Genomic DNA, 15,857 nt, shown 5'->3' on the forward strand with positions numbered 1-15,857 from the left:
ACTTATAACAGGTTCAATGAATTTCCCCCCAACCACTATTCCGGCATCTGGGGGTAGATCTAGTTTTCCTGTGATCCACATAAATACTGTCTTGTCTGCATTAAGTTTAACTCTGCTGTTTTCGCACCATGTTTCTATTTGATCAATTAATTCTTGTAAATTACTTAATGCCTTCTGTGGTTTTCTATCTGTACAAATTATCATTGAATCGTCTGCGTACAGCGCAGTAATACCCTTAATTGCCACTGGAAAATCATTCATGTGATAATTGTGGAGGCAAGGTCCTATAACACTGCCTTGCACTATAGATGATCTAATTCGTCTAGTTGTAGATATTGTGTCATTGATTTTTACATAAAAAGTTCTTGCTGCTAGATAATGACGTACAATTTTAATTATGCTAAAGGGTAGGGCCATTCTAATCATTTTATAGAGCAACCCCTCATGCCACACTTTGTCAAATGACTTACTTAAATCCAACAGTGCAACTGCAGCTGTATCATGATAAATTCTAGCTTCTTGGAGTGTTTCTATAACTCTTAATAATTGTGTGGTTGTAGAATGACCGTCTCTAAATCCATGTTGTTCGGGCCCAATTGTTGGATGAGACTTTTCGTAAGTGTTGATACGTGTTACCACAACTCTCTCGAATAACTTTCCAAAATTACTAAGCAATGAGATGGGTCTCCAATTGCTTGGAAAGTGCAAATCTTGGCCAGCTTTTGGTATAATTTTAACAATTGCTGTTTTCCAGTTAGATGGGAAATATTTGAGCTCCAGCAATCTATTAAAAATTTTGACAATATATTCTAAAATATTATTGGGCAAATTCTTCAGTGCCATATTTGAAATTAGGTCATGCCCAGATGCTTTCCGAATTTTCAAATGTTTTATTATTGTTTTTAATTCATTGATATCTGTTGGAGTGAGAGCTGTTTGTGTTTCAGGTGGAGGATTATCAAAATATTCATTAATAGTTCTAAGCACTCTCTCGACCTGAACATTTGAAGTATTAGTGTTTGGTGAGAATTGCAGTTCAAAGGTATCTGCAAATACTTCTACCTTATCTTCATCTGTATATACCAGTCCATGCGGGCCATGTATAGATGTAAGTCTTTGGCTACGGGGTTTTTGTGCTCTATAAATTTTATAGAACGACCCATCCTCACAATTAGCATCTTCTAGGAACCTTAGAAATCGTTCACTTGTAAATTCCCTGATTTCTCGACGTGTATTGTTTCGTAATGTTGTATATCTGGGCCTATGTGTAGCATCTCTGGTTCTTTGCCACCTTCTTCTAGCTCTATTCTTTTCTCTTATCATTTCCCTCAGATATCTGGGGAGTGCTAATGGGTTGTTTTCGTTTGACCTTTCCCGAGTGGAATTATTAACAGTGTCCTGCAATTTTTGTGTTAATGAGTTTATTTCATTTTCTATATCTATGGTACACTCACTAGCATTATCTGGTGTTTCAATTCCTGTAAGCACTTGCCTATATAGTGGCCAGTTTGTAACTTTTTTGATTTTTTGTTGTATGGGAATTTCGAAATCAACATCAATAATTGTTGGAATGTGATCTGATGTAAGTGCTGATATTACCTCTACTGCTAAAGGAACACTGAGGTTTTTGACCAGTGTAATATCTAGGACGTCTGGTGTTCGGTTGCTGTCATCCGGATAGTGTGTCGCAGCACTTGGCCCGTATGTAATAATATTTTTATTTCTGCAATACTGCTCTAATATACGTCCTGCTGCATTGTAATTATTTGAATTCCAAATTGGTGATTTAGAATTTAAATCACCGCTAAGAATTGTTGCATAATTGCAGTCAAATATATGATTTAACAGAGAGATATCAAATTGATTATTTGGTGGTTTGTATAAAACACAAATTCGGATTTTTCTAGTGCTAGTGAGGTGCAAATCCACTGCCAACGCTTCGCAATCTCGGGAATGTGGGAGGTCAACAATGTCATAATTTAAATGCCTTTTGATATATAAGGCTACTCCCCCTCCTCTTTCGTGCGTTCTATCTTTCCTTATACAATCATAATTTGCTATCTTAGCTGTATAACATGGTTTTAAAAATGTTTCGCAAATTAACATCAGATCAAAATCTTCATCTGCAACAATTTCTCTTAATTCTTGGAGATCACGAATAATACCTCTGGCGTTCCACGCCATGATCTTGAGATAACCAATAGATCTCGTTTGGCTAATACTTTATATATGTCTGGTGATAAATCTGCCAATATATAGCCGGACGAAACTAACACGAAATAACACCAGGTAGGTTATGACATCACACTACATGGAGAGAAAAAGCGCCAATCGTGAATGAAGTGACCGAACTTGGCTTCTAACTGTATTGAATATTTCAGTTTATTTTCGAAAAGCTGCAACACCTTTGCTGGGGGTCGAAATTTACTTTCGTTCGTTTTCACGTCACAAAAATGCAAAACGTTGTATGTGCCGAAATATTCGTCCGAAATATATTTTATTCCCCCCCCCACCTGTCCATTTAAAAAATTCGAGAAGTCGGAAATTTAAACAAAATTTTAACACATTTTGTAAAATATTAACAGCATAAATCGTGGGGAGGGAATCTTGTCTGTTAGATGGTTCCACCCAGGGAGCGATATTTCCCACTTTGGGAAAAACTGGCCTATGCATTGCCAAGCACCATGTAGTTGTCTTTAGCATCAATAATTCTCATAAGAGGCCATTCAAGTATTACGTAAGCAGATCTTTAGCCATTTTTGACCCCCCCCCCTTGTCAACAAAAGTCAGCAAAACACTGACCCCCCCCCCCCCCCCTTGTCAGCAAAATTTCGTCAGCAGCTTAGAATATTTCATATCTTCAAAAAGGATGGTTGATGACGTAAGCAACCTTCACACCTCCCCTCCCCCCTTGTCATCAAAAGTCAGCAAATCCGAACCCCCCCCCCCCCCCACGATGCTGACGTAGTACTTGAATAACCCGTAATCGGAGAAGTATGCGCATAAGATTCTGTTCCATTAGGGCCAATAATTTTTTCATGACCGATCGAGCCCAAAATACCCCCACCCCCTAAATTATAGCCACCGCGCTAAATTATAGCAATAGTTAGCGGATTAAGGTCAGCTGAGACCCCGGGCGTGGAAGAATATTGGACAAGTTAAATTAGAAATAAAGTGCAAAGTTTGCGTTTTCCCTCGGGGCGCGGGGGGGGGGACCTTCAGATGTCGGGGCCCGGTTCGCTCGCCACTAAATGCGCCAACCTGTATACGTAATATGTAACTACCCGATTCCATTCAGTTTACATCTGACTGACAAGTGGCACCGAGATACATAGACGAAAATAGTCAGTTCGAAATTCAAAGTTTTTAAGTTTTTATATCTAAGTTCTTGGGCTCTTCTACAACTTCTGAGGTGTCCAGACATTTTTCCAAAGTTATTAACTTTAGTGGGGGGCCCGAAAGTCAGTTATCGAAGAGTTGAAGGTGTTCATGACCTCTCTTTAGCCCCAAAATCGAACTGATATATTACTGCACTGAGTACGAGAGAGAGAGAAAAAAAAAAACCGGGAACCCGAGGGAGGTGAAAACGACCCGCTTAGGGTTAAAAGGCAGGGGGTTCCGCCCGCCTTCCCGTAACCCGCCAACAATGATGATCGCAATAATAATGTAAAAAAAAGTGAACGGAAAAGTTAATTACAGAAAACAGCGGGAGGCTCCCAGACAACACAAAATACGCATCAGAGCGTGAGATTAGGGCAAAAACGCCTTTTCCATAGATTATGTACGAGCCGTATTCAATCTTTTCTGCTCCGATAATATCATCTCCCCGCCTGTCATGAATTCAAAAATAATAATAATAACAAAATGAATTAAAATACTTATAGAGGATTTAATAACAAACATCGGATATAACATCGTGAATTTTTCAACAAAAACTAAAAGTAATTTGAAACGTACAGCGTATAGTCAATCTCACTTTTTTCACTGATAGGAGGGGAAAAAGGGAAAAATTTTGCATTTTGCTACGAATATGAATTCATTTAAACAATGCGGTAGGGATAATATTGCTGAAAAAGACGTTGTTGATTTTTGATTAATTTATGTGTGAATTATTTTCGTTTCTTTTCACGAACTCCTAATAATTCGATTTTTACCATATCATATTGAAAGTAAATGCTCAAATACAGTCAGCTTCCCCGCTTAAACGGATATCAATGGTTCCAGCACACAATATCCGATTAAGTGGGGTATATTCGGTGGTACAGGGCTTTAACATTCAACTGCTTTTTCGCACCGTTAGTATTGTCCCGGATAATGTTTCTCACAAACACTCGAGATGGCAAAGCATGAAGTAATTTCAAAGACAACACAGATTTATATTACAAAACAGCTATTTGCACGTATTCACAAGCAGTAATTTGACGAAACACACAAACCATAGTGCGACTACTCTCACATCAAGGGAGAGAGAGAGAGAGAGAGAGAGAGAGAGAGAGTCCGTCTTCAAAAAAAAAAAAAAACACCTCAATAAAACTGCTTATAGTTCCGCTTTGGCGACGCTCTTATTAAAAGAAAATTTCGAGGACTCTCCCCAAGGTTCTCGTGAGATCTTTGCATTTCTCTTGGCGTTATGACGTCGCCAAATCATTGGAGCTGTTGTCAAGTTCGTTGCCAACTTGGTGATATTTATAGAAATGCCTAATTTCCATTTTTACATAAGATAATGACTATTTACAGATGAAAATGGTATAATAGGTGATGAGTAAGGATAATTTACAAAATTTTCTTAACAGCAGTAGTCTTGTGTGTTGAAAACTGATGAAGGATCAATGATAATGAAGCGTCTGGAATAAATCAGAATAATTAAATCAATTAATGGAAACTGTATTCAATAACAACGATCATAATATTTAAAAGTTTTACTTTTTTTTGAGAAAGTTAGCGTCCTCTGTGGGCTCAAAAGAGAAGAAATGATAAAATAATTATGTATACGTACTGAAGATATGACTTAGATGCTTCGAGGCCAGTACCCACTTCACTCTCTCAAGTCTGAGTGTCTTAACTTGGCAACATTTTGTCATTAATTTGAAATATTTTGTCCAATAAAAATATTACTGTCAAACTCTGTTATAACGACAGCTTGACAATAACGTCAATAATCGGTGATCTGGGCTGATTCCCATAGAGAATAATGATAAGGAACCTTGCCTATGACGTGGATGAAAACGCATCGACTAATATAACGACAAATTTTTCCATCGCTTTTGATAGCGTTTTCATGTTTTTTCTATAAATTCCTGGAGTTCACTTATTCAAAAAGGCAGCGTCTTTGTTGTTCTATTCATGCCTAATATTGAGGAGATTTATTATTCCTCATCGGCATTATTATTCCTCACGGGGCATTACGTATTTTCCCGGAATTTTGCATTTCCACTTTTTTTTTCCTCATGAAAATGCGCCACGAATGCTTTTTTAAAACGAAGCTCACTTCAATTTCCAATATTTACTGGAATCAGTGATGTAGGTAATTTGCATAATTTAGAAATTGCGTTTAAACGAATATGACTGTAAATATTTTTTGGACATACTTGCCCTGTTAATTTTTTCCCCTGTGAAATACATGTTAAATCACTGCTGACTTGTTGTAGCATCGCATTTCTCGCCAAGTACTAATTATGAGCAGTATTTGGCAATTTTACTAACGATTACCAATTTTTGATAAAAATAGTCATAGTGTTGTATTAATACAAATACAAATACAAATACAACGCCACAACAGGCAAATTGCCCACCGAGGTGGCTGACTTAAGAACATCATGGATCCCCGAGCCATTTTTTGGAGGCCCTACCTACTACTGCTACACCACACATGCACCCCCGCCCACACCCCTCCCCCGCGGAACCCCCAACGAATCGGTGCATGCGGGAATATTCGTGTACGTGTAGTGAAACCTGACGTGAAGTTTTTTTTTGTTTCTCTGTAATGCTTGTTATGTGTAGTGCTGCCATCTGCCACCAGTTTTTCTAACTATGAGTGAAGTATTATGATTGAATGATTTATCGTTGTAGGACTGTTGCTCTCTGTGGTGAGACTTTTTAACGGGGAATCGGCTCGCATTTGCGCCTTGAAGTTGGGAACCACAGAAAACCAACTTCAGCCGACCACCACTGTGGGGTTCGAACCCGGATCCTCGCATCGCGAGTCCGTCACTATAGATATACTTAATTTTCCCCAATTTCCCGTATTTTTCACGATCAAATATGGTCACCCTCATAATTACGAAATAACAGCTTTATGCACGTTACTTGATTGTATCTGGTTATATTTTTCGTAAAACAAAAATTTTAGAAAACTTCAACCTCGGTTGTAACGACAACTCGGTTATAATGACAAAATTTCGTGGGATATTCAATGTCGTTATAACCACACACAAGTTTGACTGCACTTACATATGCAGAGTGCATAGCTAACAGCACATACCGCAAACTGCTGGCGAACCGTTGATAAAAGAGACATGGTTCCATTTGGAACAAGTATCCAAATAACGTGTTAACCTTAGATAAGTCATTAATACAACGACGTTAAAACGATTCCCGGAAGCATACCAGGTATGCTTTTAATGTCTGCCGCAGCGACGACAATCCGCGCCTCATCGGATATTGCTGATGGTACATACGCTGTGCCAAGCGCCCATCGCCATCTGCTGCAATCAAAAATGCATATCAACGTATTCCTCGTTCGGGTAGTCAGCCATCACGATACTCGTTGAAACAGGCAGCTAACTGCTACACGTGCTTACTACCGCAATAGCGTTAATTTACGTCGTCCGCAGTGCGCGATCCTACCCCGGCGCATGCGTTTCGCGACGCTGTTTACGTCAGATATGGTGAGCGAACCCTCGAACGCATTCAGTGATCTGATCAACTGACATCCACCTTTCGTCTCCTCTAGACTCGGAGCCTGCGTGCGTTTTGCGATTTTCACCCTCTCAACGTGGTTTGCGACACCATGTTCCATTGCAATTTTTGTTCCCCTTGACGCCTGCTAACAACCCTCTGAGTTTGTCGGTCCATTAACGGAACACCCTGTACATTTTTGGATATTTTTTTAAAATAATTTTCCGTGGAAAATTTTTAAGTAATATTTCTTTCATCACAAAAAATACGCCTTCATCTGATGAGGACGGCCCTGACCGGTGCATCCAAATCACATTGACATCACACCATTTTTTTCCCCTTATCCACCGAAATTAGCGACAACTAAATAGAGTCGTACAAATTCTCGGTAGGAGGACACGAAACAGATCCTCCTTTCTATTAACACAAACAGGAAAAAACCAAAAAAAAAAAAAAAAAGTTTATAGCCATTAAAAGAGGAAAAGTTTCTCTGGCAATAATTAATGCCGCGGTTACGTACGTACATAAAATTCAACTGCCATGACCAGAAGCACGTGAGAATGATGCTTCTTTTTCTTTTTTTTCCATATACGGGGCGCGCTTTCATTCGCTGACATGAATCAAAAGAAGAATGACCAGAAATCTCATTCATTTTGTGATTTCTACCAATTTCTTTCTCTTAAGAAAAGAAAAAAAAAACCGTATAAGACAGAATGAAACTTAGCATCTACGTCAGCGTGACTAACATCTTGTGGGTTGTGTGAGAAATTACATCTAAGAGAAACCGACTGTTAATAGCTCTTAAGACAAGTTATTAAAGCCCCCGAAAGTACAGTATAAAGGTGTCTGAAGCAAATAAGATTTCCGAATATAAGTCATACACACCCTAAAGAAATAAATGATAGATCATTTCCACGCTATTCCTATATATCTATCCATTCTCTTCTTATTTTATTTCATCTCGGGCTAATAGCTTAATTTTTGCTCCCTTTGGCGGCACCTACTTCGCCTCCTTCGCCCCCTTTTACGCGTATATATATATATATTTTTTTTTTTTTCGACTATTCATCCGAAATGTCTTTTTACTGTGAGCCCTGGGCCTTAGAAGGGCCCTCCCGTAGAGAGGAGTGGGCTACTGACTTGCAACGGAAGCAGACAAATGGGATGCAGCTGAGATATAGGTATATCTGTAATGGGAGGGGAAATGCCAAAAAAAAAAAAAGGAAAATAAGAAACAATTCGCAAAACACACCTGTGAAGTAAGTGTTCGGCCATCGTCATCATCGTCTTAGAAGAAGAAATTAAATAATATATATATTTTTTCTTTTACATGTTTCTTTTCTTCTGTAAAAGGAAAGCAGCTGCGCGTTAAATGTTATTTCTATTCTAACTTTAAAAAAGAAGGAATTGGTTTCGATTTTCTATCTCCTTTTCTTTTGCCTCAAATTCCACGAAAAATGTCTGGAAAGACTCGGAAAATCGGAATAATTCTTATATTTATTTTAGGTTCTTTCATATGAAATCGTCGTTTACTAATCTATTCAGTTTTCATGAAAAGTATTGGTTACGCGCGTATTAACATGATTAATTCGAATTTATAATCCCCTTTTCCTCTACAGTTTTGTTTGATAATTAATTTTTAGCCTATTTCAACATTCTTTAGCTGGTTTGCATCGAGCATGTGCAGCACTTAATCCCACCACTTAATCTTAAGGTGCTAAGCGAGATGGCACGGGTGATCTCTAGTATTGTATATAGGCCTATATTTCCCCCAGCACAATATTTCTATTTTGTATATTTTCATCAAATCTACCGGAGCGAGTGAACTCAACCCCATAAAACTGATGGAAATTGCATGTTGATGCCAGGGCCAAACCTCTATAAACTTTGCATACCTCCGACTTGAAATAATAAGTGCCTGAAACAATTTTTGGAAATGCTAACTACGGGCATTTTTCGAAAAGAAATCCATGATCGATCGAAATTCTTATATGTCTCTAGTCACTGTTCTTCAACCTGCGGTACTGTCCGCGAGTACTTTGTAGGAAGGAGGGGAGGGGGTGGTACGTTTTCATTTACTGCCATTGCAGTGAATGACAAATTTTGTCTAATAAAATTGCAGTTTATTCAATTTTGAATGATATATGCAAACTATGGGAAAAAATTATACTTTTTTTTCTTCATTTTATGGGAGGACGGTGTCGAAATTGACTTCTGACGTTACAGGGGGTTCGCGAATCATTGATCTTTATTACAGTGGAAAAGATGGCAAAACTTCTCGAACACAAACCGCACATAACTATACATAATATGACATCATAGATGCGTTTGGGTGCGGTAGCCAAGTTCGATAAGATACTTTCCTAAAGTACCATGTTTTGAGGTGTCGCGAGTTCAATACCCGGCTCGTCCTTGTCAGAAAACTTCCCTGACAGAGGGGTACAACAGAAACAGCGACATGACCGCAGAAAAAAAATTGCTACCGCAGGGAATCCCCCCCATCGATGGGTTAGCCACCAACCTCTCGATGAGTATAAAAAACAAGCCTGCCGTTCGGAATCGGCAATAAATTGTAGGTTCCTGTCTAATTAGCCCTCGTGTGCAGAAATTGACCGTGGTGCGACAAAAAACCATCAAATGATTACTACAGTGGTGCGCGGTGCATTGAACTTCGCTACAGTGGTCCGCGATATCAAAATGGTTGGAAAACTAATTGTGTTTTAAAAATGCGACTCAAAAATTATATATTTTTAAATTTTTCACCGAGATATACAGTTCAGGGTCCTTAATAACACATGCGAACATGCGGTTTTACGCCACTGGCCATGCACCGAGACAGATCAAAATCCCAGCGAAAATTCACCACCATATCCACCTCAATCGTCGCCAATTCCACTCTTTCAATCACACAAATGACGTCAATATTCATTAAAGCTACTAAATGGCTATATTAGGAAAACACACGGACAATTTACTAGAAGAAAACAGCAATTTTTTCCACTCTTCCCCCCCCCCCACCCTCTCTCTCTTCTCCACTAATCATTACGGTGGCTATTAAGTAAGCGCGCATATTATATAACATTGGCAGGCGTCGAGTCACACAACGAGTCACAATCCAGTGACTCGCGGTCACAAAGGGAGCAGAAGCACCGGATGGGTATTTGGTAAAAATAAAAAGGCGTCGGGTGGGGTGGGGGTTTATAATACCATGATGATAATACGTGAAATGAATCAGTAACCTGACAGTCGGAAACGCGCGTCGCTGGTTTTTGAACCTCGACCTTCGCGAGGCACCACAACAGGCCATTATTACTACAAAAGCGCATAATCGTCATTACTCTCTCTCTCTGTCCATCTCGCACACACACAATTCAGTCTTATCTCTCTCTCTCTCTCTCTCTATTTTTTTCTTTCTTTCTTCATAAAACGCTAAGCTTTGATAATTGACTCGGCTAATAACATCCGTTAGTAGATATTAAATAGGCGGAACCGAATAATTTTCGTACCAAAGAACCGTAAATCCCACAATGGGGCGATCGCCATCGTGTAACGAGTGCTCGCCACAAGTCGCCGTCCATCCATCAATGATTGTTTTATATATTCCAACATTTTTTGCCATTTATAATCGCTTAAATAGGCTGTTGGCTGCGTAAAAAAAATGGTTCAGAGAGAGCGGTCAGTGGCGTAGGAGTCGGGAGCTATATATAAGCACCCACCAAATCTTCTATGTTATAAGGTCGAGTCGAGCACCTACAGACCTTAAACGCTTCCGACGCCCATGGACGCGGTTCATTAGATTTTTTTTTTTCTGGCACCACTGTCATTTTCCTGCACGCGAGGGCTAATTAGACCGGGACCTACAATTTATTGCCGATTCCGAACGGCAGCTTTCGGATTTGAACATACTTGCGCACGCCCTTTTGGTTGCTAACTGGCATGGTTCCTTGCTTTATGAGTCGCTTTTGATCATTTACACGTTTACGCATGCTATATGTCACTTTATTGGTCATTCACATGCTTTCACGTGCTTGCACACGCTCTAGGTCACTCACTGACCTGGACCCTCGCTTTGTAGGTCACTCTTTTGTTCACTCACTCTGACCCACTCCTTCACTGTCTCGGAAGAGGCGGATTTACTTATTGATTTTTTTTATACTCACCGAGTGGTTGGGGCGCTAACCCCTCGATGTGGGACTCTCTGCGGTAGTAATATTTTTCTGCGGTGATGTCGCCGTTTTTGTTGTACCCCCGTGTCAGTAAAGTTTTACCTTTAAACATACTTTGGTACTTTTAGGCAAATATCTTATCCACATCGGCCTAGATTACCGCATCCTGGTCACGGTTCTCCAGGATCACAATCTGGTGCTCGAACCCCCCCCCCCCCCCCACCGGCAGCTTAATAGTGGTCAGTTGGAGTTGGTTTTCTGTGGACCCCGATTTCGAGGCGTGAATGCGAGTGGATCCCCCCCCCCCCCACCCATTAAAAACTCTCGCCACGAGAGCAACAGACCTACAGCGGTAAAAATATTCAATCATTACACTTTTCACTCATAGTTTTAAAAAATATATGGCAGCATTTTGAGAGGTCACGCATAATACTAGATGCACACTCAGACCGTTAAGGTGCACATGCAACTTCCCGGCGCAACTCATTTCGGTTGTAAATTGTCGGTGGCGATAGACCGGAGTTGTACTCGGATAAAAGGAAAGGAGGGGGGGAGGTCCTGCAAGATCATGCTTGCTTAATAATTATCCAGCAAATACATAACCTGCTCTTTTGTGGACACCGGGGGGGGGGGGAGACAAAGAAATTCGTCCGTCGAAGAGATGTAAAATAAAGGGGGAGGGTCACACTGAAGCCTTTTAAATGAATCTTATTATATGGCGGTAAAAGAGAGCTGACTGTATCTGAAACAGTTCTGTTGGCTGAACTTTAGGGGCGGGGGGGGGGGGAGAGAATTGCGCTGTGCTTTCGATGTTTTCACAACGTTTTTCTTGCTTGGGGAGAAAAAAAACCACTATAAGAATTATAGAATCTTTTTGTTGCTTGTTGCCTATAGGGATTAAAATGCTAGAGTCGGTTTAACGAATTCAGGGCCCCCAAAGTCATATAGGGAGGGGGGGGGGCGACAGCACTCCTGCCTGGGACCAGGTATGAATCCGGTTACTTTCTTATTTCTTTACACTATTAATTTATTATAGAGTGGCCCTTGAATAATCTTGTCAAATATCCCTATGGATCCAACTCCAAGATGTGGAGCCATGTCAAAAAAGAGAAACAGTTTTAGGGCAAGGACTGAATGGTCAACTTCTGTAAAAAAAAAAATTTTAAGCAATGGGAGTTAAATTAGCGAATAACAGAATAAACAAGGAAATACATTGGAACCTTCTCTAATACAAACCCGGTAATCCGAACGGCTTAACGGGAGGAAAGGGTCCGATGCGCAGGTCCATCTTAGACATCATGGGCCACTAGAGACAGGGTTGTTCTTACCCTAACGTATGGGCACGATCTGGGTCGTATCACGAGTGTATTTAAGTCGGAACAGAACGTTTGCACGCAGCCGTTTGGACGCTGGACAATCGGCAGGATCATTACAATCGATCAATTTGCAATTCATTAAAATTAAAAAACAAAATGCCTGTGAATTTCCACAAAATTGGCTGGTCAGCACCGAATTCGGCTTGCAAGCTTCTGCATAATTATTTATGTGAGCTTCATAATGTACAGTGACCTTATAACAAATTGGGCAAACTGACCAAATTACTGGCTCAGACAGTGGCCGACTGTGGTGGCGGTTGTTTCGACACAATCTTCATATTGGCCATGGGTACAAAAAACAAGCCAGGAGTTATACGAGCCCGTAGAGCAAAATCCGAATCAATGCAGTATCTATGAGTAAGCTATTCCAGAAGTGAGACGCTGCTTTATGTTTTTTACTAAATGGAATAAACATCCGTGCAAATCTGCATTTAGAAACGCATTGGATAACGCGTTGCTCGAATCGAAACAGCCGCGTCTAAACGTAATGTACCCATTTAATTATCCTTAACTAATAAGCAGAATTGTGAGAGGTTTAACGCTTATCTAACGCGATGAGATACACATTACCATGTTAAAATAATAATAATTTTTTTAAGAATGGTAATTCAAATTTTTTTCTGATCCAATCCCGTTCGCATGTGCACTTGCAGCTGCGCAACAGGACATCATATTTTCCGTTTAAAAAAAATCAGATACGATAACTTCAGACGTCGATTTTCAAGTCAAGTTTTTCGGGCATAGTAGCAGGCATGGCCCCACTAGGGTTGAGCTGACAAGGCTCCAGCCCTGGGGGCTCGGGAGGATTTTAATCATTTTTTTTGTTTTTTCATGCTATAAAGGGTGGGGGCCCGTAAAAGATCCCAGCCTAGGGGTCCTGCTTCAGGATGTGAGGGCCATGGTAGCAGGCCCTAGACCAGGAACAGAAATTTACTGTCAACTGGAGCTAGCATACATTTTGCCCCCCCCCCCCTCCCCGTAGTTTTTAATGAAAAAAAGGATAAACTCAGTTCCATTGCTAGTCCAGCGGCCGGGCACCAGACCCTTGCTGGCCTATATTAGCGGCCCTGCATAGCAACATAAGATATTTGACTGAGTTAGCGTTAAGTTACGTTACGCAAAATTTTCAGAAATGCAGTTGGTTTAGCACAGTGGTTGTAACTTTTGACACTCACAGCACCCTTGCCATGACGACGTTTACCTACCGCTCCCCAGAATAGCCTAAAAAAAGAACCACTTCAAAGTACTGAATGGGCAATCATCAATTGCGACAGCTCGCTGCGAACACCCTTTACAAAAGTTGTGGACACCCCTAGGATCCACGACGCGCACTTTTTTAAAGACACTGGTTGCGCAGGAATGCGTTTTAAAAGACGTATTCACATTAATAAAAAAACATTAATAAAAATTGTAAACGAATAAACTCTTCGTCAATTTACAGGGGCTCTTTTGGCCCACCTCTCATGACACCCCTGCTGAAAGGTGTTAAGTCTCAATCCCTTTCTATACGGAATCCATATCGTGCTACTGCAAACAGGACCCACTTTGCCATATATACCCGTGAATATCCTGGTATGGTACTTTTCCACACGTGGGACATGTCGTGTGGCACGAGTGTCTGTTCCGAGAGGTGACGCTAATTAGTTTCAACAAATGACTCTCTCCCCCCTCTCTCTCTCTCTCCCCCGACCGGGTCGGGTGTCCATTTTTCCGCTGTTATTTATTTAGGGCAAGCGTCGTGTGCCGGACACGTGCCGGAAGTAACCATGGTGGCAGTTGGCCGTGTACTGACACATCATAGGCACTCTGTGCTAACGAGTCTGGCGAAACAACCGGGCGCGTGCACCACCGGCAGCCGCCTAATATTTATAACATGCGATTAAAATAAATATATATATATTTCTGTGTAGTTATTAATGTGGGGAGCGTGCGTTCGGCACGCATATTAATTCGCGACTCGACGAAGCGTTCATTTGACGTATCCGGAATGGAAGCGCGTAAACAGCGTGAGGGATACTAAAAATGTAAGCGTCGATCAAACGGAATCCATTCCAGTGGACTGATACAGTCGAACCCCGACTTAACGAATCAGATAAACCCGACATTTTTATTCGTTGCGCAGATACATTAGATTAGCGCAAATACATGCGCAGGCAGGGCCGCTACTAGGGGGGGGGGGCGGGTCTCGTGCCCCAGGTGCCGGATCAGAGGGGGTGCAAATTTTATTCTCAAACCTCTCCTTCAACATTACAAGGGGCGCCAAAATGCGCACTTGCCCCGAGTGACCAAACATCTAGTTGCGGCCCTGTGCACAGGGACTTAGTAAAATTTCATTTAAATCCAGGAATTAGTTACACAAGGTCCGTCTCTCTAAACCAGCAGTTCTCTATCAGAGGTCTACGGACCCCTTGGTTTCCTCGAAAAGATTACAGGAGGTCCGTGAGCTTGAATGAGAAAACACATAATTAACTTATTTTTTTATTATGAATATTATTGTATTAAGGGAGGTCCGTAACCTTCATTTTAATGAAACAGAGGTCCATGTGACTTTCATGTTATTTTTACAAGATGGACCCTAGAACCCAAAAACGTTAACAACCCCTGTCTGTTTTAAACCGGGCACAACTCAGTTCTATCACCTTTGGGTAATTTCCTCTTTAAGTGGGTTAATGAGTTGTACCGTAAGAGTGTGTGCGTGCGCATGGGAATAGTAGGAAATATTTCGTGTACGAGACCTCAATCAAGAAATTCAAATTATTAAAAAATTTTCCGGTTTTTCTATTTTACTTTTTATTTTGTAACAGTTTGCAAACGTTCGCTGACACATCGGTGTTTGAAATTCTTGATTTTTATCACTCTTCAAATGCTTTTAATGTGTTTTAAACGTGAATCGAATCATTCCAGTCCTCTCAGGAATTGATAATTTTAATACGAATAAGTGACGGAAATCAAAGAATTTCAACCAACTTGACGAAATTTCAATCATTTGCATCTTTCATTTATACAGGGTGCATATTGAACAGTGAGCACGGCATTTAACGGGCGAACCGATGAATTCTGTAAGCCGTACTCCCAATGGGAAAAAAGCTTTCACAAATAGCATATAAAACCTTCAGTGCACAAAAAAAAAGTTTCGACCAAAAAAAAAAAGATGGATATCGGATCCGAAAAGTTCCGATAACTACAAACGAATTTTTTCCCTATGTTACGATATTGATGCACTCCGTTCTTTGCAAAATGATAACAATACCCGAATGATAACATTGTCTGTGATTCTAATAAGCGGCATCGACTGTATAATCAAAGTCGAAAGTCTATATTGAATTTTTCTTGGCTTTTTACCTCGAAGAAAACTCACATTTTTCACAGTGAAATTGGCACTTTCAACACTGATTTCTATGGTGATGATCCTGTGCGT

The sequence above is a fragment of the Pholcus phalangioides genome, unplaced genomic scaffold (genome assembly GCF_987345545.1).
Source record: "Pholcus phalangioides strain wild (caught in Gottingen) unplaced genomic scaffold, Ppha-v1.0 ptg000004l_1, whole genome shotgun sequence".
In the NCBI taxonomy this organism is placed as follows: Eukaryota; Metazoa; Arthropoda; class Arachnida; order Araneae; family Pholcidae; genus Pholcus; species Pholcus phalangioides.